This window comes from Anabrus simplex, chromosome 7 (genome assembly GCF_040414725.1).
Source record: "Anabrus simplex isolate iqAnaSimp1 chromosome 7, ASM4041472v1, whole genome shotgun sequence".
Classification (NCBI taxonomy): domain Eukaryota; kingdom Metazoa; phylum Arthropoda; class Insecta; order Orthoptera; family Tettigoniidae; genus Anabrus; species Anabrus simplex.
The window spans coordinates 238,783,994-238,806,292 of record NC_090271.1 but is presented as its reverse complement, the minus strand read 5'-3'; the positions used below and the strand labels follow the sequence as shown (position 1 = coordinate 238,806,292).

The window sequence follows — 22,299 nt, the reverse complement described above, 5'->3', positions numbered from 1 at the left end:
TTTATTATGCCTTGATGGCAGGTTGTGTAAGAGTCCGTTATTGCCTTTATAGACTTGAAAGATCAAGAGCGGGACAGCTCTTTATAGTGTTATGATAAAAGTGCCTTAGAGAGGCTTGAGATGTAAAGTTGGGAGTTAATGCTCCACGTAAATAAGGGTGTTCTGCCCTATGGTATCTTGTTACTGTGAGCTGAGAGATCAGAAATTATATTTGGTGCTCGAAGCCCAGATCATGTAATAACCCCCAAAATCTTGCAATTCCTTTGTACCTGTTTTTGGCTTGTTGTTGACTTGTTAAGTTTACAAATTCTATGTCATCGATGTTAAGTTTTGAAAATATAACCTTTGTTAAAGTTTTAAATTATCTTTAATTTTGTAGTTGAGACCTATTCCCGCCCGCACCTTCTTCCACCTCTAACTACCACGGATATCTCCGTAACATTCCTAATAAATAATCAAGACTAGCTCATTCGGTAGAGCGTGAGACTCCTAATGTCAGGGTCGTGGGTTCGAACCGCGCGCTGGGGGAGTTTTTCGCTCTCATCGAATACACGATCGTCTGCCATGTTCTTAATAAGTAATCAATTCTGACATTGCACAGCCCGGCTAGTTCAGTCGGTAGAGCATGAGACTCTTAATCTCAACGTCGTGGGTTCGAGACCCGCGCTGGGCGAGTTGTTCTTTCTCATCGAATACATGATCGCCTTACACGTTCTTATTAAGTAATCAAGAGCTATGTTCCACCGCCCGTTTAGCTCAGTCGGTAGAGCATGAGACTCTTATTCTCAAGGTCAGGGGTTCGAGCCGCACGCTTGGCGAGTTTATCGCTCTCTTCGAATACTTGATCGTCTTACATGATTTGAGTAATTACAACCGATGGGTTTCAGCCCTGATAGCACACTCGGAAGAGCATGAGAATCTTAATCTCAGTGTCGTGGGTTCGAGCCACACGCTGGGCGAGTTTTTCGCTCTCATCGAATACATGATCGACTTACATGTTCTTAATAAGTAATCAATTCTGATATTGCACAGCCCGGCTAGCTCAGTCGGTAGAGCAAGAGACTCTTAATCTCAGGGTCGTGGGTTCGTGCCGCACGCAGGGGGAGTTTTTCCCTCTCGTCGAATACATGTACGTCTGCCGAGTTATTCATAAGTAATCAAAACCGATCTCCCAAGGCCCGGCTAGCTCAGTTGGAAGAGCTTGGCACTCTAAACCTCAAGGTCGTGGGCTCGAGCCCCACGCAGGGCGATTTTTTCGCTCTCATCGACTAAATGATCGTCTTACACGTTCTTAATAAGTTATCAAGACTGATACTCATAGCCTGGCAAGCTCAGTCGGTAGAGCATTAGACACTTAATCTCAGGCTGCGCGGGTCTACCCCATGCTGGGTGGCTATTTTGCTCACATCTAATACACGATCGCCTTACATATTTTTAAGATGTAATCAAGACCGATCTTCCACAGCCCGGGAAGCTCAGTCGGTAGAGCATGTGACTTTTAATCTCAGGGTCGCGGGTTCAAACCCACGCTGAGCGAGTTTTTAACTCTCATCGAATGGATGATCGTCTTACATGTTTTTAAATAATCAACACCGATGTTCTATAGCCCTGCTAACTCAGTCGGTAGAGCATTAGACACATAATCTCAGGGTCGTGGGTTCGAGCCCCACGCTGGGGGAGTTTTTCGCTCTCATCGAATACATGATCGTCTGCCATGTTCTTAATAAGTAATCAAGGCTGGTATTGCATAGCCCGGCTAGCTCAGCCGGTAGAGCATGTGACTCTTAATCTCAGGGTCGTGGGTTCGAGCCTCACGCTGGGCGAGATTTTCGCATTCATGGAATACGTGATCGTTTCACAGGTTCTTAATAAATAATCAACCCTGACATTGCACAGCCCGGCGAGCTCAGTCGGTAGAGCATGAGACTCTTAATCTCAAGGTCGTGGGTCCAAGCCCCACGCTGGACGTGTATGATTCTCTCATCTAATACATTTTGCGTCTTACATGTTCATTATAAGTATTACGGGCCGTTTTAATATTGCCGAGCTAGCTCAGTCGGTAGAGCATGGGACCCTTAATCTCAGGGTCGTGTGTTCGAGCCCCACGCTGGGCGAGTTTTTCGCTCTCATCGAATACACGATCGTCTTACATGTTCCTAAGAAGTAATCAGTGCTGATACAACGTAGCCCGGATAGCTCACTCGGTAGAATATGAGACTCTTAATCTCAGGATCGGAGGTACGTGCCCCACGCTAGGCGATTTTTCCGCTCCCATCAAATATATTACCGCCTGACATGCTGCTAAAAATAATCAAGGGCGACGTTTTAGAGCCCGGCTAGCTCAGTTGGTAGAGCATGACACTCTTAATCTCAGGGTCGTGGGTTCGAGCCACACGCCGGGCGAATACATTTACCTCATCTAATATAATTTCGACTTACATGTTCATAATAAGTAATCAAGGGCGACGTTGTAGAGCCCGGCTAGCTCAGTCGGTAGAGCATGAGACTCTTCATATCAGGGTCGTGGGTTCGACCCCCACGCTGAGCGAGATTATCGCTATAACGGAATACGTGATTGTTTTACAGGTTCTTAAAAAATAATCAATTCTGACATTGCACAGCCCGGCTAGCTCAGTCGGTAGAGCATGAGACTTAATCTCAGGGTCTTGGATTCAAGCCCTACGCTGGACGTGTATGTTTCTCTCATCTAATACATTTTCGTCTTACATTTTCATTATAAGTATACCAGGCAGATTTACTACTGCCGAGGTTGCGCAGTCGGTAGAGCATGAGACTCTTAATCTCAGGGTCGTGGGTTCGAGCCCCACGCTGGGCGAGTTCTTCGCGCTCATCAAATACGTGATCGACTTACATGATTTAATAAGTAATTAAGGCTGGTGTCCGCCTCTGTGGTGTAGTGGTTAGCGTGATTAGCTGCCACCCCCGGAGCCGCGGGTTCGATTCCCGGCTCTGCCACGAAATTTGAAAATTGGTACGATTGCTGGAACGAGGTCCACTCAGCCTCGGGAGGTCATCTGAGTAGAGGTGGGTTCGATTCCCACCTCCGCCATCCTGGAAGTGGTTTTCCGTGGTTTCCCACTTCTCCTCCAGGCGAATGCCAGGATGGTACCTAATTTAAAGCCACGGCCGCTTCCTTCCCTCTTCCTTGTCTATCCTTTCCAATCTTCCCATCCCTCCACAAGGCCCCTGTTCAGCATAGCAGGTGAGGCCTCCTGGGCGAGGTACTGTTCATACTCCCCAGTTGTAACCCCCGACCAAGAGTCTGAAGCACCAGGACACTGCCCTTGAGGCGGTAGAGGTGGGATCCCTCGCTAAGTCCGAGGGAAAAACCGAACCTGAGTCAGTCGATCATGAGACTCTTAATCTCAAGTTTGTGGGTTCGAGCTCACGCTGGGCAAGATTTTCGCTCTCATCGAATACATTATCGCCTTACATGTTCCTAATAAGTAATCAAGGCTGTTATTGCATAGCCCGTATAGCTCAGTCGGTAGAGCTTAAGACCCTCAATCTCAGGATCATGCGTGCGACCCCACGCTGGGCGAGTTTTTCGCCCTTATCGAATGTTCGTCTGACATGTTCCTAAAAAGTAATCAAGGCCGACGTTCTGCTACCCGGCTAGCTCAGTCGGTAGAGCATGAGACCCTTAATCGCAGTGTCGTGGGTTCGAGCAACACGTTGGGCGAGTTTTCTTTCTCATCGGATACATGATCGTCGTACAAGTCTATATAAATAAAATTGTTTCTGTTTGTCTGTTTGTCTGTCTGTTTGTCTGTTCCACCATCACGTCGAAACGGCTGGATAGATCTCAACCAAACTTCATATTTAGAGTATACTGACCCCGGGGAAGGTTTCGATATGCATATCATTTTAAAATCTTTGAAAAGACGGGGGTTTTATAGGAAAAGCGGTTTTCCTCCATTTTCTCTTATACTATTATAGGCAAAATATCGAATTTGTCGTATAAGGACGAGACAAAGCTCAATTTAATCCTCTTGACGCAAAGAACAAAACTCGGTAAGCCCTACGGGCCCGAAAACCATGTTTTAAGGCCCTAAAACCAACAGTTACGGAGATATTGGCACCACACTACCCCTGCTCTAGGAATCGGATAAAGAAATGAACTGCCGTAACCATGGCAACGTCAGCTCCAGGATTCTAGAGCAGTGAGATTATGCATGTACGTTTGGGCATAGCTGTCAACCAAAATAGGTACAAATAAGACTTAATATCTGGGAAAAAAATATACTGTTGTGTAAGGCACTCATAGGACTCCTTTGGGCGGGGATGGAAAGGGGGTGAAGAACGAGTGTAAAAATCTATATAAATAAAATTGTTTCTGTTTGTCTGTCTGTTTGTCTGTTCCACCATCACGTCGAAACGGCTGGATAGATCTCAACCAAACTTCATATTTAGGGTATACTCATCCCGGAGAAGGTTTTGATATGCATATCATTTTAAAATCCTTGAATAGACAGGGGGTTTATAGGAAAACCAGAATGATTTTCCACCATCACGTCGAAACGGCTGGATAGATCTCAACCAAACTTCATACTTAGAGGATACTCATCGCGGGGAAGTTTTCCATATGCATATCATTTTAAAATATTTGAATATATGGGGGGTTTATAGGAAAATCAGAATGGTTTTTCCACCATCACGTCGAAACGGCTGGATGGATCTCAACCAAACATTGTATTTAGAGTATACTAATCCCGGGGAAGGTTTAGATATGCTTATCATTTTAAAATCCTTGAATAGACGGGGGGTTTATAGGAAAACCAGAGTGGTTTTCCCACCATCACGTCGAAACGGCTGGATAGATCTCAGCCAAACTTCATATTTAGAGTATACTCATCCCAGGAAAGGTTCCGATATGCATATAATTTTAAAATCTTTGAATAGACGGGGTGTTTATAGGAAAACCACAGTGGTTTTCCTCTATTTTCTCTTATACTATTGATTTTCTGTAAACTTCGTTTACCGTACGTGAAACGTCTCTTCATTATAAACAACTTTCGTTATGTTCATAATTTACCTTACTCTTCACATGACGGAGAAATTTACAATTTTCTGCTGGTATCATGCTCTGCATTTAGTGACCGACAGACCGACAACGAACCTACAGGTTACCATGGCAACGTCTCTGACTGCATGCCAGTAGGGAAGTAACGTATTGCCATTTTCCTCATCATGCTTTTAAATTCGTGGTTGTTCCTTGGGTAGATGGCAAGAGAGGCATCAATCGGCTCATCTGCGGGATATTGGCGGAATATCGTTGGAGGTTATAACCGCCCTCGAATAGATTAAGTAATAACACCATTAGTCATCTTCATATTTGTTTACCTAAGAATCACTGAACCTAAATTTCTCCTCTGTTAGCGCTTTATTATATCCATAACTCACGGCATTTATTTATTTGTCGTTATCCGGCTGTCCTCAGTTATAATCCATTTTCTATTAGTTTCAACATTCTTAACTGTATTATTTTCTTCCTTAATTACGCCGTATGTACGTGAATGCTAGAAACTACTGGATGCATTTCCACCAAGATTCGTATTTAGAATACACCTGTCCTTGATAGGTTTCAGGGCAAATATTGTTTCTAAATCCCTGAACTAACTGGGGGTTTATACGAAACCGAAACAGTGATTTTGCACTTCCAAAAAATATACACAAGAAAAGTTTATGGAAGTCTACCTACCTTGGTAGAAATTAATGTCTAAACCTTTTTTTCTCATGTGCATCATTTCGATACGAGGATCAATAAGGGAGATATCATTAAAGGACCGTTTTTCTGTACAAGTCCCATCGGACTTAACTCACGAGCGGGTGCGTGTAAAGCGTATTCCTTACAACTTGAAAACTACTGAAGACATTCGAAACAAAATTTATATTTAGCATCCACCTGTCCAAAGGTAGGTTTTAAACGTAAATAACATTTCATGTTCCGGAATGGACTGGCGGTTTATAAGGAACCGAAATGGTGATTTTACTCTTCCACAATATATACAGAACAAGACCAACCTGACTGGAAATCGACCAAACCTGATGGAATTCCACCTCTAAACCTTTTTTTTTCATGTGCATTTTTTCGTCAGGAGGATTAATAAGGGAGATATCATGAATGGTCACTTTTGCAGGTTAAGTCCAGCGGACATAGCCCAAAAGGTGTTTTACATGGAGCAGATTCCTTATCTATATAAATCAAATCGTAACGACTGTGTACCTCTACACTGACTATTTTGGCGAAATTTTCGTACAGCTTTCCGTTTAAGGGGTAATAATAACAATCTCCATAATTTTTGATTTCCTGAAAGTCCTAATTTTTACCCGCCTCGCCCAAAATCCACATTGTGGCATAATCTGCCAGAAGAATAAGAAGATAATTGAAATTTGACAAAATTATACGTTTTAGCCTGTAACGAATGAAAAATCCTATATCATTAAATTTTTCATTTTTTATCCCCGAAGAATATCGAAATATGCAGGCAATTTTAATGATGGTGCAGACCTTCGGAAATTCCTATCACGTAACGGATTGCACAATCTCCGTTCAATTTGGAATGATCTACAACCTTGGTCTGATGACTTTATGCCGTATCTGTATCCCTTTTACGTTTGATTTTTCTCTATTAATCGATGTTAAGTCAATTTGGAATTTTCACATGCATTATTCATACTTTCAATTACTTATATGAAATACAGAATCATCAAACTCTTCACGAAAATTGGCCCACTCAGTAGCCATATGTGAGCCAAATGCTACGTATGTAGCTGTCACATTATTATCCGAAAAGTAATGTAATGTGAGATGATCTTACAAAACCTTTACCCTGTTCCACGTTTCTAAATCTGACCCAAGAATAGATGACATATCATTGGACCAGCCATTTAGGCCACTAAATCCGGCGTGTCTTATGGTATAATCCTTTGTCGATATGACGTACGTTTAGTAGCAGTTAATCTGTAAATGAAGGTCTTCAATATTGTAAACACGCATATACTTTCGTATGTCGATCTATATATATTCACTGATGTCGATTTAGCGATCGAGAAAGGGTCGGTCTGCTATTGTAATCAGTACTCCCCACACCGACTTTGACTGGCAGTAGGAAAGGGTTCCTTCTCCAACTCCTGTGTAACTGTCATTAGTAAGGAAGGCCTACAATTGTAATGAATAGTTCCCTTCTCGATTTGACTTGCAGAAGGTAAGTGAGCATGCAGTTTTGTTTAAAACTCCCCTACCCGATTGTGTTTGGCAGTAGGCAAGGGTGCCCGCCATTATAAAGAAATGTACTCATCTAAAATGTGACTGGCATTAGGCATAGTGGCCTGCTATTTTGATGGAAACTCACCAACTTGGTGTGACTGGCAGTACGCTGGCTGGCAGTAGGAAAAGGGGCCTGTCATTATAATGATAACTGCACAACTCAATTTCGAGTGATAGTAGGGTAATTGCCTGCCATTATAATAAAAACTGTAATCTGTCTGGAGGTAGGAAAGGGGGGCTGCCATTTTAACGAAAACTCCCCAAATCGATTCTGTCCGCATAGTAGGCAATGGGGCCTGCAATTATAATGTAAACTTCCCAACCTGATTGTGAATGCCAGTAGGCAAGTGAGCCTGCCGTTATATCACAAATCCGTAACAAACACTTTACATTGGAAACGTACGGGGACCTCCCCATGCTCTTTCTCGGATAACGCTAAGAGACATGCAATTTTAAAACTATCTTATTTACTGCATGTACACTATTTACTTCGATATTCGAATACAATGTAGAATACCGTAGCGAAGCACGGGTACATTCGCTAGTTCTTAATAAATAATCAATGCTGATATTACGTCGCCAGGGTTGCTCAGTCTGTGGAGCATAGGACTCTTAACCGCGGGGTCGTGGTTTCGAGCCACACGCTGGGCGAGTTTTTCGCACTCATCGACTACATGATCGTCTTCATCATCTTCATCATCTGTTTTCCCTCCAGGTTCGGTTTTTCCCTCGGACTTAGCGATGGATTCCACCTGTACGGCCTCAAGGGCAGTGTCCTGGAGCTTCAGACTATTGGTCGGAGGATACAACTGGGGAGTATGACCAGTAAATCGCCCATTCGGCCTCACGTGCTTTGCTGTACAGGGGCCTTGTGGAGGGATGGGAAGATTGGAAGGGATAGGCAAGGAAGAGGGAAGGAAGCGGCCATGGCCTTAAGATAGCTACCATCCCTGCATTCGCCTGGAGGAGTGGGAAACCGCTGAAAAACACTTCCAGGATGTCTGTGGTGGGAATCAAACCCATCTCTACTCAGTTGGTTACCGAGGCTGAGTGGACCACGTTGCAGCCCTCGGACCACTTTTCAAATTTCGTTGCAGAGCCGGGAATCGAACCCGGGCCTCCGGGGTTGGCAGCTAATCACGCCAACCACTACACCACAGAGGCGGACACATGATCGCCTTACAAGTTCTTAATAAGTATTCAAGACTGATATTGCGTAGCCTGGCTAGCTCAGTCGGTAGAGCATAGGACACCTAACATCCGGGTGCGCGGATTCCACCCCATGCTGGGTGGCTATTATGCTCGCATCTAATATATGATCGACTTACATATTTCTAAGAAGTAATCAAGACCGATCTTCCACAGCCCAGCAAGCCCAGTCGGTAGAGCTTGAGAATTTTAATCTCAGGGTCGTGTGTTCAAGCCACACGCTGGGAGTGTATGTTTTTCTCATCTAATATATTTTCTCCTTACATGTTCATTATAAGTATTCCAGGCCGATTCAATCTTGCGGGGCTAGCTCAGTAGGTAGAGCGTGATATTCTTAATCTCAGGGTCGTGGGTTGGATTCTCACGCTGGGCGAGTTTTGCTTTCCCATCGAATACATGATCGCCTTACATGTTCTTAATATGTAATCAAGACCTATGTTCCACCGCCCGGCTAGCTCAGTCGGTCGAGCATAAGACGCTTATTCTCAGGGTCGCGTGTTCGAGCCCCACACTTGGCGAGTTTATCGCACTCATCGAATACATAATCGTCTTAGATGTTTTTAAATAAACAACACCGATGTTCTACAGCCCTGCTAGCTCAGTCGGTAGAGCATGAGATTTTTTGTCAGGTCCTGGGTTCGAGCCCAACGCAGGGCGAGTTTTTCCCTCTCATCGAACACATGATCGTCTTACATGATCTTAATAAGTAATCAATGCTGATATTACGCTTACCGGGTAGCTCAGTCGGTAGAGCATGAGCGTCTTAATCTCGGGGTCGTAGTTCGAGCCACACGCTGGGCAAGTTTCTTGCTCTCATCGAATACAAGATCGCCTTTCATGTTCTTAATAAGTAATCAATTCCGACAGTGCACAGCCCGGCTAGCTCAGTCGGTAGACCATGAGACACTTAATCTCAGGGTCGTGGGTTCGAGCCCCGCGCTTGGTGAGTTTTTCGCTCTCATCGAATACATGATCGTCTTACATGATTTAAGAAATCAAAGCCGATGTTCAGCAGCCCGGCTAGCTCAGTCGGTAGAGCAGGAGACTCTTAATCTCAGGGTCTTGGTTTTGAACCCCACGCTGGGCGAGATTTTTCCTCTCATCGAATACATGATCGTCTTACATGTTCTTAATAAGTAATCAATTCTGACATTATACAGCCCGGCTAGCTCAGTCGGTAGAGCATGAGACTCTTAATCTCAGGGTCGTGGATTCGAGCCACACGCTGGGCGAGTTCTTCGCTCTCATCTAATACATGATCGCCGTACATGTTCTTAATAAGTAATCAAGACCTATGTTCCACCGCCCGGCTAGCTCAGTCGGTAGAGCATGAGACTCTTAATCTCAGGGTCGTGGGTTCGACCCACACGCTGGGCGAGATCTTCGCTCTCATCTAATACATGATCACCGTACATTTTCTTAATAAGTAATGAACACCGATATTCTACCGCCCGGCTAGCTCAGTCGGTAGAGCATGAGACTCTTAATCTCAGGCTCGTGGGTTGGAGCCCAATTCTCTGCGAGTTTTTCGCTCTTATCGTATACATGTTCGTCTTACAAGTTCTCAATAAGTAATCAATGCTGATATTACGTCGCCCGGGTAGCTCATTCGGTAGAGCATGTGACCTTTAATCTCGGGGGCGTGGGATCGAGACATACGCTGCGAGAGTTTTTCGTTCTCATCGACTACATAATCGTCTTATATGGTCTTAATAAGTAATCAATTCCGACATTGCAAAGCCGGCTAGCTCAGTCGGTAGAGCATGAGACACTTAATCTCAGGGTCGTGGTTTCGAGCCCCACGCTAGGCGTGTTTTTCACTCTCATCTAATAAATGAGCGTCTCACATGTTCTTAATAAGTAATCAAGACCTATGTTCCACCGCCCGGCTAGCTCAGTCGGTAGAGCAGGTGAATCTTATTCTCGGGGTCGTAGGTTCGAGCACCACGCTGGGCGATTTTATCGCTCTCTTCGGATATATGATCGTCTGAGATGTTCCTAAAATATAATCAAGGCCGACGCATCAACGCCAGGCTAGGTTAGCCGGTAGAGCTTTAGGCTCTTAATCTCACGGTCGTGGGTCCGTGCCCCACGCTGGGCGAAATTTTCGCTCTCATCGATCACACGATCGTGTTACATGTTCTTAATATGTAATCATGGCTGAAATTGCACTGCCCGGCCAGCTCAGTCTGTAGAGCATGAGACTCTTAATCACAGTTTCGTGGGTTCGAGCCCCACGCTGTTCGAGATCTTCGCTCACATCGAATAAACGATCGTCTTACTTGTTCTTAATAAGTAATAAAGGTTGACATTGCACTGCCCAGCCAGCTGAGTCGGTAGAGCATGTGACTTTTCTTCTCAGAGTCGTGTGTTCGAACCCCACGCTGGGCGAATTATTCGCTCTCATCGAATGCATGATCGTCTGACATGTTCCTAAAAAGTAAACAAGGCCGATGTTCTCGAGCCTGGCTATTTCATACGGTAGAGCGTGAGACTCTTAATCGCAGGGTCGTGGGTTCAAACCCACGCTGGGCGTGTTTTTCAATCTCATCGAATACATGGTCGTCTTACATGTTATTAAATAATTAACACCGATTTTCTACAGCCGTGCTTGCTCAGTCGGAAGAGAATGAGACGCTTAATCTCCGGGTCGTGGGTTCAAGCCCCACGCTAGGCGTGTATGTTTCTCGCGTCGAATATATTTTCGTCTTACATGTTGATTATAAGTATTCCAGGCCCATTTGGAATTGCCGGGCTAGCTCAGTCGGTAGAGCATGAGTTTCTTAATCTCAGGGTCGTGGGTTCGAGCCCCACGCTAGCCGAGTTTTTCGCTCTCATCGAATATTTGATGGTATTACATGTTCTTAATAAGTAATGAGTGCGTTATTACGTAGCCTGGCTAGCTCAGTCGGTAGTGCGTGAGACTCTTAATCTCAGTGTCGTGGGTTCGAGCCACACGCTGGGCGAGTTATTCGCTCTCATCGAATACATGGTCGTCTTACATGTACTTAATAAGTAATCAATTCTGACAATGCACATCCCGGCTAGCTCCGTCGGTGGAGCATGAGACTCAATCTCAGGGTCGTGGATTCGAGCCCCACGCTGGGCGAGTTTTTCGCTCACAGCTAATAGATGATCGTCTTACCTGTCCTTAATAAATAATCACGTCCGATGTTCCATAGCGTGGCTAGCTAAGTCGGTAAAGCATTATACCCTTTATCTCAGGGTAATGGGTGCGAGCCCCATCCTAGGAGAGTTTTACGCTCTCGTCGAATGTATTTTCATCTGACATGTTCCTAAGAAATAATCAAGGCCGATGTTCTAACGCCCGGCTAGCTCGGTCGGAAGAGCATGAGACTCTTAATCTCAGGGTCATGGTTTCGAGCCCATCGCCGGGCGAGTTATTCGCTCTTATCGAATACATGGTCGCCTTACATGTTCTTACTAAGTAATTAAGACTGCTATTGCATAGGCCAGCTATCTCAGTCGGTAGAACATGAGACTCTCAATCTCAAGGTCGTGGGTTCGAGGCCCAAACTGGGCGAGATTTTCGCTCTCATCGAATATATGATCGTCTTACATGTTCTTAATAAGTAATCAAGGCTGCTATTGCATAGCCCGGCTATCTCAGTCGGTAGAGCATGAGACTCTTAATCTCAGGGTCGTGGGTTCGAGCCCCACGCTGGGCGAGTTTTTCGCTCTCGTCTAATACATGATCTTCTTACATGTTCTTAATAAGTAATCAAGACCTATGTTCCACAGCCCGGCTAGCTCAGTCGGTATAGCATGAGACTCTTAATCTCAGGGTCGTAGGTTCGAGCCGTACGCTGGGCGAGTTCTGTGCTCTCATCGAATGTATGGTCGTCTTACATATTCACAAAAAGTAATGAAGGTGGATGTTGTAATGCCCGGCTAGGTCAATTGGTAGAGCATGGCTCTGTTAATCTCAGGGTCGCGGGTTCGGGCCCCACGCTAGGCGGGGTTTTCGCCCTCATCGAATACGTGATCGTCTTACATATTCTTAATAACTAATCAAGACCGATGCTCTACAGCAGGGTCAGCCAACTGCGTGTACGTGTGATGTCAGGTAAAACGTCACACACTCTGCTCGGGCAGGGAAACGAAGTACTTAGTACTCTAACTGAGAAGTGATGGTTAGAGGGGCGAGGGGAATCACAACGTCATTCCTAGGGGTAGGCCCAAGGGCTGCAGGTAGTACAAAGCGGTTATGTGTAGTACATATTTCTCTCAACATAATTTATATTAACGTAACTTTGTTCTGAAGTAGCATATAAGGTATAAAGCAATTTTATTTCTACATATACAACCTAAACTTGCTTTTCCCGATGAATCTTCAGAACTTATATTGAACACAAAATTGGTGTGTTTTATAATATCACCCACTGTAAAAATAGTGCTAATAGTAACAAACAGCACAGTTTTACAACAAAAATAGCACAGAGAGTAACCTGTAAACTCAAAACATACGTTTTACCTCATGATATAGATACTCAGTTGCCACTCGTGGGTTTCTTTGATTTTTGTAGTCTTGTTTCGATGACTAGTTTTGCAATATTGTAGTTAATGTTTGAAGGAACACTAAGTTTAAGAACACACTTCAGATCGTGACCTGATAACTGGCTTCTCTGTTTTGGTTTTGTTGATTTGAAATCGAAATCCGTTCACAGGCTTACGTGGAACCGAAAATACTCAACATTCTCGCTGCAAACCTATGCAATCGGGGCTTTGCCACGAAATTTGAAAAGTGGTATGAAGGCTGGAACGGGGTCCACTCAGCCTCGGGAGGTCAAGCGAGTAGAGGTGGGTTCGATTCCCACCTCAGCCATCCTGGAAGTGGTTTTCCGTGGTTTCCCACTTCTCCTCCAGGCGAATGCCGCGATGGTACCTACCATAAGGCCACGGCCGCTTCCTTCCCTCTTCCTTGCCTATCCCTTCCAATCTTCCCATCCCTACACCAGGCCCTGTTCAGCATAGCAGGTGAGGCCGCCTGGGCGAGGTACTGGTCATTCTCCCCAGTTGTATACCCGACCAAGGGTCTGAAGCTCCAGGACACTGCCCTTGAGGCGGTAGAGGTGGGATCCCTTGCTGTGTCCGAGGGAATAGCCGAACCTGGAGGGTAAACAGATGATGATGATGATGATGATGCCAAAATCATTAAAAAAACTTTATTCGGAAGTTGATCCTAGATTTAACAATTTGGAGTATCTGGAAACTTATATTCAACTTTTAACCACGCCATTTTCAGTTGTTACAGATAACGTTGATCTAGACCTACAATTAGAGTTATTAGATTTACAGTGTGATAGAGAACTATGATATCAATTTGTAAACAAGAAGGATTTGTGTGGCTTCTTGTGAAAAGTGTATATAAAAGCCATAGCCACCAGCATGTATGGCACTTCACGTGTTTACTACATAGCGAGGCTGTCTCTTCGTGTCACTCTACGACAGCGACTCCCCACGTTCTGCGCTCTTACGTCACATGCGCTCTCCGACGTCACACGGTCTCTCTTACATCACACACCAGCCAGTTGGCCGACCCTGCTGTAAAGCATGGTATTTATAATATCAGGGTCGTGGGTTCGAGTCCCACGCTGGGCGTGATTATAGGCCTCGTCTGGTACTGTACATGTTCTTCTTCCTAATTCTTCATAAGGATTAGAGTCCAATACTTTGCCGCCTGCATACCCTTTTCGGTAGAGCATGAGAAGCATAATATCAGGGTCGTGGGTTCGAAGCCCACATTGGGCGTGACTGTGGCTCCTAAAATATATATTTTCCTCTTCCCACTTCTATTAAGAAGTCAATGCGAACCACCAGTGGCCCGCATAGCTATGTCCGTAGAGCGTGAAATTCCTAATATCAGGGTCGTGGGTTCGAGACCCACGCTGGGCGTGTTGTTAGCTCTCTTCTACGATATGATCGTCTTCCTTGTTGTTAATAAGTAACCAAGGCCGATAGTCGTCTGCCCGGCTAGCTCAGTTGGTAGAGCATGAGACTCTTAATCTCAGGGTCGTGGATTCGAGCCCCACGCTGGGCGAGTATTTAGCTCTCATCTAATACACGATCACCTTACATGTTAATAAGTAATCAAGGCCGATTTTCTACAGCCCGGCTTGCTCAGTCGTTAGAGAATGAGCATCTTAATCTCAGGTCGTGGGTTATAGCTTTCAATTAACACAAATGATGCCCGACTCTCTGGCTGAACGGTCTGCGTACTGGCCTTTGGTTCTGAGGGTCCCGGGTTCGATTTCCGGCCGGGTTGGGAATTTTAACCTTAATTGGTTAATTCCAATGGCACGCTAGCAGGGTGTAGGTGTTGTCTTCATCATCATTTCATCCTCATCTCGACGCGCAGGTCGCCTACAGGCGCCAAATGGAGAGACCTGCAGCTGGCGAGCCGAACCCGTCCTGGTTATCCCGGCAAACAAAGCCATACGACATTTCATTTCAACACAAATGATCGCCGTTCCAGTTCATCATGCGTAACTAATACCGACAGGGTTCAGCCCGGATAGCTCGGCCGGTAGAGCGTGAGACTCGTAAGCACTGGGTCGTGTGTTCGAACCACACTCTGGGAGAATTTTTGGTTCTCATCCAAAATATGATCCTATTACATGTTCTTAATAAGTAATCAAGGCCGATAGCCTGCAGCCCGGCTAGCTCAGTCTGTAGAGCATGAGACTCTTCTCCAGTCTTGAATAAGCTAGTGAACGGAAAGGATGTGCTGAGTGTATGCTGCAACAATATAGAGCTGCGACAGGAAGTTGGCAGAGTAGATGGAAGAGTAATGTCTTAAAGGATAAGAAGACGAAGAATATGAAAGAGGGGTTAATGGCAGCTCTGCTTGTACAAGTGGTGGTGGCAGTGTTGCTAATGATAGGGGGAGTGGAGATGAACCCAGGACAAGGACAAGGTAATGTGGGCACTCTTGGTTGGGAAGAAATTGAGGCAATAAAGGAGCTGGGGTAGGAGGCTTTTCAGGCAGACCATGTACGGGATCTGTTAACGAAACAGACTGAGGATATCAAGCCATGCATCAAGGATGAGATGAAAGAGCTGAAGGGGAAGGTGGAGAACAACAGAGGAGAGGTAGAAATACTACGAAAGAAAGTAAAAAAATTGAAGGAGAAGCTAGGAAAAGGTGAAGATGGAAAGATTTAATGGTGAGCAGGAAAGAAGGAGGAAAAGCATTTTTATTTATGGAATACAAGAAGGGGCCAGAAAAAGTAAAGTGAAGTTAGTGTACAAGGTTGTGGACGTGGTACAAAACAAAATGAAAATCAATTTCGGCCAGTTTGACATTGATGATATTTACAGAGTGGGGAGAAGGAAGGTAAATAGGCCCTTTAAAGTGTCGCTATTATCCACCCTGATGGCGGATATTGTGCTAGCGAACGCAGGAAATTTAAAAGGGGAGTAAATATGGTTGGAGAGTGATATTGGCAGTGAAGCAATTAAAGCGCCGAGAATTCTGAGAAAACATATTTGGATAGCGAGAAAATAAGGTTTTAGAGCACATATTAGAGATCGTCAGTTGGTAGTTGGAAACGGCCGGTGGTCACGTGTGTGGGGAGTGAAAAAGCTCCAGGAAATGGATGACAGACATCAGCAGGTTAGCGAGCAAGTGGCGCGTGAAGGTGAAAGGAAAGTCGAAGCAAGTGCAGAGTGTGCTGACTTGGTAGTGAACAACTGTGATGAAGTGACCGAAGTCCAGTGCCCAGAGGAGGAAGGAGCATCGAGTAGATCACCGAGTGAGGAGGGGTTGGTGCTGTCTCACGCAAGTTGAGTTGTGGAAGGAGAAGAAAGAAGACGACGAGAAGGTTTGTGTAGGGGAAGGAGTCTAAGCTTAAAAGATACACTGACTGACAGAGCAAATGCAACACCAAGAAGGAGTGGTCAGAACTTTATGCCAATTGCAGGGTAGACTGACGTCATTGAGGTATGCTCATGATGTGAAATGCGCCGCTGTGCTCCGCACGTAGCGAACAATAAATGGGACATGGCGTTGGCGAATGGCCCACTTCGTACCGTGATTTCTCAGCCGACAGTCATTGTAGAACGTGTTGTCGTGTGCCACAGGACACGTGTATAGCTAAGAATGCCAGGCCGCCGTCAACGGAGGCATTTCCAGCAGACAGACGACTTTACGAGGGGTATGGTGATCGGGCTGAGAAGGGCAGGTTGGTCGCTTCGTCAAATCGAAGCCGATACCCATAGGGATGTGTCCACGGTGCAGCGCCTGTGGCGAAGTTTGTTGGCGCAGGGACATGTGGCACGTGCGAGGGGTCCAGGCGCAGCCCGAGTGACGTCAGCACGCGAGGATCGGCGCATCCGCCACCAAGCGGTGGCAGCCCCGCACGCCACGTCAATCGCCATTCTTCAGCATGTGCAAGACACCCTGGCTGTTCCAATATCGACCAGAACAATTTCCCGTCGATTGGTTGAAGGAGGCCTGCACTCCCGACGTCCGCTCAGAAGACTACCATTGACTCCACAGCATAGACGTGCACGCCTGGCATGGTGCCGGGCTAGAGCGACTTGGATGAGGGAATGGCGGAACGTCGTGTTCTCCGATGAGTCACGCTTCTGTTCTGTCAGTGATAGTCACCGCAGACGAGTGTGGCGTCGGCGTGGAGAAAGGTCAAATCCGGCAGTAACTGTGGAGCGCCCTACCGCTAGACAACGCGGCATCATGGTTTGGGGCGCTATTGCGAATGATTCCACGGCACCTCTAGTGCGTATTCAAGGCACGTTAAATGCCCACCGCTACGTGCAGCATGTGCTGCGGCCGGTGGCACTCCCGTACCTTCAGGGGCTGCCCAATGCTCTGTTTCAGCAGGATAATGCCCGCCCACACACTGCTCGCATCTCCCAACAGGCTCTACGAGGTGTACAGATGCTTCCGTGGCCAGCGTACTCTCCGGATCTCTCACCAATCGAACACGTGTGGGATCTCATTGGACGCCGTTTGCAAACTCTGCCCCAGCCTCGTACGGACGACCAACTGTGGCAAATGGTAGACAGAGAATGGAGAACCATCCCTCAGGACACAATCTGCACTCTTATTGACTCTGTACCTCGACGTGTTTCTGCGTGCATCGCCGCTCGCGGTGGTCCTACATCCTATTGAGTCGATGCCGTGCGCATTGTGTAACCTGCATATCGGTTTGAAATAAACATCAATTATTCGTCCGTGCCGTCTCTGTTTTTTCCCCATTTTTCATCCCTTTCGAACCACTCCTTCTTGGTGTTGCATTTGCTCTGTCTGTCAGTGTATATGGAGTAAGAAAAACAAAGGGCAGGATGACAAGACCAGTAAGGAGAGTGCCAAAATGAACAAAAAGGAAGATGGGTAGTTGAAAGAGAAAGAGCGAGGGTAAAGAGAACTAGAAGGATCAACACAACGGAAGGAAATAAATTTAAGGGTGGAAGGGTAGAAGATGGTGAGGGGAATAAATAACTACGTTGGGAAATAGGATTTGTAAATATTGAAGGGGTTCTAAGTAAATTGGGAAACGGGTGAGTGATAAAAGTAGTGGAGAGCTTTGACATTGTGGCCCTTTTGAAGACATGGCAAGGAGAAGGAAGGAGTCTGACCTGGAAAGGGTTTGTGTTAAGGAACATAACTAAGAAATAACGGGGGAGTAGGGGAAGATATCCTGGTGGAATAGCATTACTAATAAAGAAAGAAATACGCGACAGAATTGAAGTTTTAGACAATCAGCTGGAAGGGGTGATTTGGGTGAGGGTTAACCTAGGTGGGGGCGAGCCGAAATAGGTATGCATGGCCTTTTTTACAACCTCCCCAGTGGTTCTGTATATGCAAATGATAGTTTCATTGAAGAGTTGATAGTGGAAATAAGTGGGATAAAGGAGAAATACGAAGAAGTGGGGATGATATTTATGGGCGACTGGAATGCGAGAATAGCGGACTTAAGCCCCTTACATAATAAAGAGGCGAAAGGAATCAGAAGGACTGAAAGAAGGAGTAAAGATAAGGGAATAAATGGGTATGGGCAGAAACTGCTTGAATTATGTTCGGCAAGCAATTTATACATTTTGAATGGATGGTGGACGGGGATAACGAGGGAGAGTTTACATATATCACAAAACAAGGAGGGAGTGTTATTGACTTGGTAATCAGCTCGGATGAAATGTAGGAGAACATAAATAAAATGGAAGTGATTAACTGGGCTGAATCTCATCATGCTCCGATATCTATAAACCTGAGGAGAGGGGAACATGGGGATAGGTTGGGAAAACGAACGAGTGATAGAGAAAAGGGCATGAGTCTCATTAAATACAATAGAAAGAAGAGACTAAAACTGGACTTGATGAGTACTTACAAAATGAATTTCAATTTATTAATTTAGGGTGCGAAGTAGCACTGAGATGTAATAATGTAGACAGGGCCTTGGAGCTAGTGGAATACCCCATTAATAGGGTAGCAGAGGTGATACGTCAAAGGGGGAAAGTGTAGAGGAGACAGAGGGGTGGTTCGATAGTGAGTGTAAGGGATTGAAGAGAGAAGTTCTGAGGGCGCTGAAAGACTTAAGGAAGCATGGAGGGTGAGAAGAAAGGGAAAGTTTTGTAGACTGAGGAGGGAATACAAGGCTAAGATAATAGAAAGGAAAAAGTTATGGGAAAAGGAACAAGTGGAGACGATCAACAGGGAATGCAAAAGTAAGGAAGGGGAAAAGGTATGGGAGAGAATTAACAAAATTAATAGGGGACAGAGGAGGGATAGTAAATCTAAAATTGGTTACGAAGTATGGATGGAATATTTCCCTAAACTGTTAGGAGGGAAGGATAAATGGAAGGGGGATAGAGGGATGGAGGCGATTGGGTGGGGGTTGGAAGTAGGAAATTATGAGTTGGACAAATAAATATCAAGGGAAGAGATATTGGAAGTGATAGGCAAAGCTAAAAATAGAACAGCTGGGGATAGGAACGGAATAACAAATGTATTTTGGAAAGAAACGATAATGATAGGATGAGGGAGTGTACAGTGAAGTTATTTAATAAGGTATTCGAAGGTACCAATTTTCAGAAAGAGTGGCAAAAATGTATCATATGCACTATATAAAAAGAAAGGAGCGAGGAGCAACCCCAGTAACTATAGGGGCATAACTCTATTAGATGCGTTGAGTAAGGTGTACACGGGTGTATTAGCGAATAGACTGAAAAATGGGCGGAAGAGTTGTCTATTTTATCGATCTACCAAAGTGGGTTCAGGAAGGGAGGTAGAACAATGGATAACGTGATGATAGTGAAGACAATAATTGATAAGTATGTGAGGAAGGAAGGAAGGAAGGAAGCAAGGTGTATATAGCAGCGGTTGATTTTGAATAGGCATTCGGCACAGTTAGTAGGAAGGCGCTACTTGAGAGACTGAGTAGGGTGGTAATTTCCAAAAAGATGAGACGGGTTATTGAGGCCATATATGAGGAAGTGTACTGTAGTATAAGATTAGATGAAGGGGTTGTAAGTGGTCTAATCGAATCAAATGTAGAGCTTCAAATTATCTCCCATTCTCTTTTTGACCTTTATCAATGATATATTAGAAGGGCATGGGAGGGAGTGGGCGAGTCCTGTATCGGATGATACAGAGATCCCTGGTCTGATATTTGCAGACGATGAATTATTGATGACGCTGACGGTGGGAGGATTACAGAGAAGTTTAAATAAGGTTGCGGATTACGCCAGAAAGTGGCCGTTGAGAGTAAATAGTACTAAGACAAAGGTAATGGTATGTAAGAAAAGGAGGAATGGGAAGACAAAGAAGCATTGGGTGATAAATGGGGAGGTAATAGAGGAAACAAACAGTTAGAGTATTTAGGGGTTTGTATAAGTAGGAATGGCAAATGGTCCGAACAAATTAATCAAGCTAAGTGGAGGGGATAGCAGCACTTTCAGTTATAAGAATATTGGGAAATAAATTCCCACGGGTCGATTACAAAATTCAGAAAATGGTATTTAGAACAGTGGTTCTAAGTAGGGTGTTACATGGAGCAGAAATATTGGGGGTTGAAAAGGATTGTATTATATTATATGAGACTGTTAGCAGATTTGGAAAAATTGTATTGGACCTCCCGAATTGTACGGCTAACGCAGCGGTCAGAGTCATGAGAAAACTGTGCTTAGAGGTTGATATCATGAAGAGAATATTGGAGGTACTGGAGAAGATTGGTAACGGGAGAGGGCGGTCTGCTCCTGCAAACGGTCCACCGGCACCAAATGAAGAGTTCTCATGGAGACTATTAGGTTGACAAGGTGAAGAATATCATTGAGAGGTTGGCGTTAGGAATTTATTGGGAGATGGATTGGGAAAGAAGGAATGCAGTTCGTTGGAGGAACACGTTAAAAAGGATTAAAGATATTCACTTCCAGAAGCTGGAGACTGATTGCGGGAGAAGAGCGTCCCTAAACATGTTTATTAAAATCAAACAAACAGTAAGTGTAAGAATAGGTAATGTAAATAGATTAGAGAGAAGAGCAATTATTTGGTGGATGTTGGGTACTCACAGAAATAAAGGGTGAACAAGAATGAACGACAACTCAATTTGTTTATTGTGTGGTGAGACAAGAGAGGAGTTACATTTGTTAATAGCATGTAAGGGAACTCGTGCGGAGAGAGAGAAATTCATGAGCTAGAGGCAATTGGAAGCCATGAAAGTGTTGGACAAAGACCGGAAGATTATTAACTGGATAGCGAGAGAGTGGAAAGAACCTGGAAATTTAAACAAGTTTTTAGAGGCTATCGAAAAACGCTGCATTAAGAAGTTAAAGGAAACTGAAGTTAGTAGAGTGTAGTGAGGTAGATGTATATATTGTTCTTCCTGTCGTAGCGAGTATATTGCTGAGAAGATAGGTCAGCAGGGAGTGACGAGATAAGCAGCAGAGAATTAAGATTCTCAAACTGCTAAATGGCAGAGCGGATGGGGGGGGGGGGAGTTAATGGGTGTGCATGAGCGGCGTCCTATGGCAGGGCTCGACTGCCTGAATCTGCTGGAAAAGTCGGTCAGCTGACCAAGGGCTCGCCGCTCGGGCACACGTCCATTGTATGGACTGCTATAGTTAGCTTCTTTGTGTGTTTTTTGCCTTGTTTGTCGTGTTGTCGAAGACTTATTCAATAGGGTTTTTCATTATTTACATCATGTTTTGATTATATTGTGGATTGCTTTTTATATGTTCTCCTATTGGGTTGTTCTCTATTTTATTTCTCCGTAAAGATTAAATTCGTTGCAAAACTGTACAATCTAGAGAAATAATAAATCTACTACTACTACTACTACTACTACTACTACTTCTTAATGTGTTTACCCTCCAGGTTCGGTTTTTCCCTCGGACTCAGCGAGGGATCCCACCTCTACCGCCTCATGGGCAGTGTCCTGGAGCTTCAGACTTTGGGTCGGGGATACAAGTGGGGAGAATGACCAGTACCTCGCCCAGGCGGCCTCGCCTGTTAGGCACAACAGCGACCTTGTGGAGGGATGGGAAGATTGGATGGGACAGGAAAGGAAGAGGGAAGGAAGTGGCCGTGGCCTTAAATTAGGTATACCATCCCGGCATTTGCCTGGAGGAGAAGTGGGAAACTACGGAAAACCACTTCCAGAATGGCTGAGGTGGGAATCAAACCCATCTCTACTCAGTTGACCTCCCGAGGCTGAGTGAACCCCGCTCCATTCCTCGTACCACTTTTCAAATTTCGTGACAGAGCCGGGAATCGAACGCGGACCTCCGGGGGTTTTCAGCTAATCACACTAACCACTACA

General features: G+C 45.1%; 5 non-coding genes across 5 annotated transcripts; all 5 read left to right on the top strand.

The window, feature by feature from the left end:
- Positions 1-600: 600 nt before the first annotated feature.
- Positions 601-673, top strand: TRNAK-CUU (transfer RNA lysine (anticodon CUU)). Its single transcript has one exon. It is a non-coding gene; the product is annotated as a tRNA-Lys (tRNA).
- A 1,077-nt stretch (positions 674-1,750) lies between these two features.
- TRNAK-CUU (transfer RNA lysine (anticodon CUU)) lies at positions 1,751-1,823 on the top strand. Its single transcript has one exon. It is a non-coding gene; the product is annotated as a tRNA-Lys (tRNA).
- A 7,981-nt stretch (positions 1,824-9,804) lies between these two features.
- Positions 9,805-9,877, top strand: TRNAK-CUU (transfer RNA lysine (anticodon CUU)). The gene has a single exon. It is a non-coding gene; the product is annotated as a tRNA-Lys (tRNA).
- Positions 9,878-12,116: 2,239 nt separating this feature from the next.
- On the top strand, positions 12,117-12,189 carry TRNAK-CUU (transfer RNA lysine (anticodon CUU)). Its single transcript has one exon. It is a non-coding gene; the product is annotated as a tRNA-Lys (tRNA).
- Positions 12,190-14,488: 2,299 nt separating this feature from the next.
- TRNAK-CUU (transfer RNA lysine (anticodon CUU)) lies at positions 14,489-14,561 on the top strand. Its single transcript has one exon. It is a non-coding gene; the product is annotated as a tRNA-Lys (tRNA).
- The last annotated feature ends 7,738 nt before the right edge of the window (positions 14,562-22,299 follow it).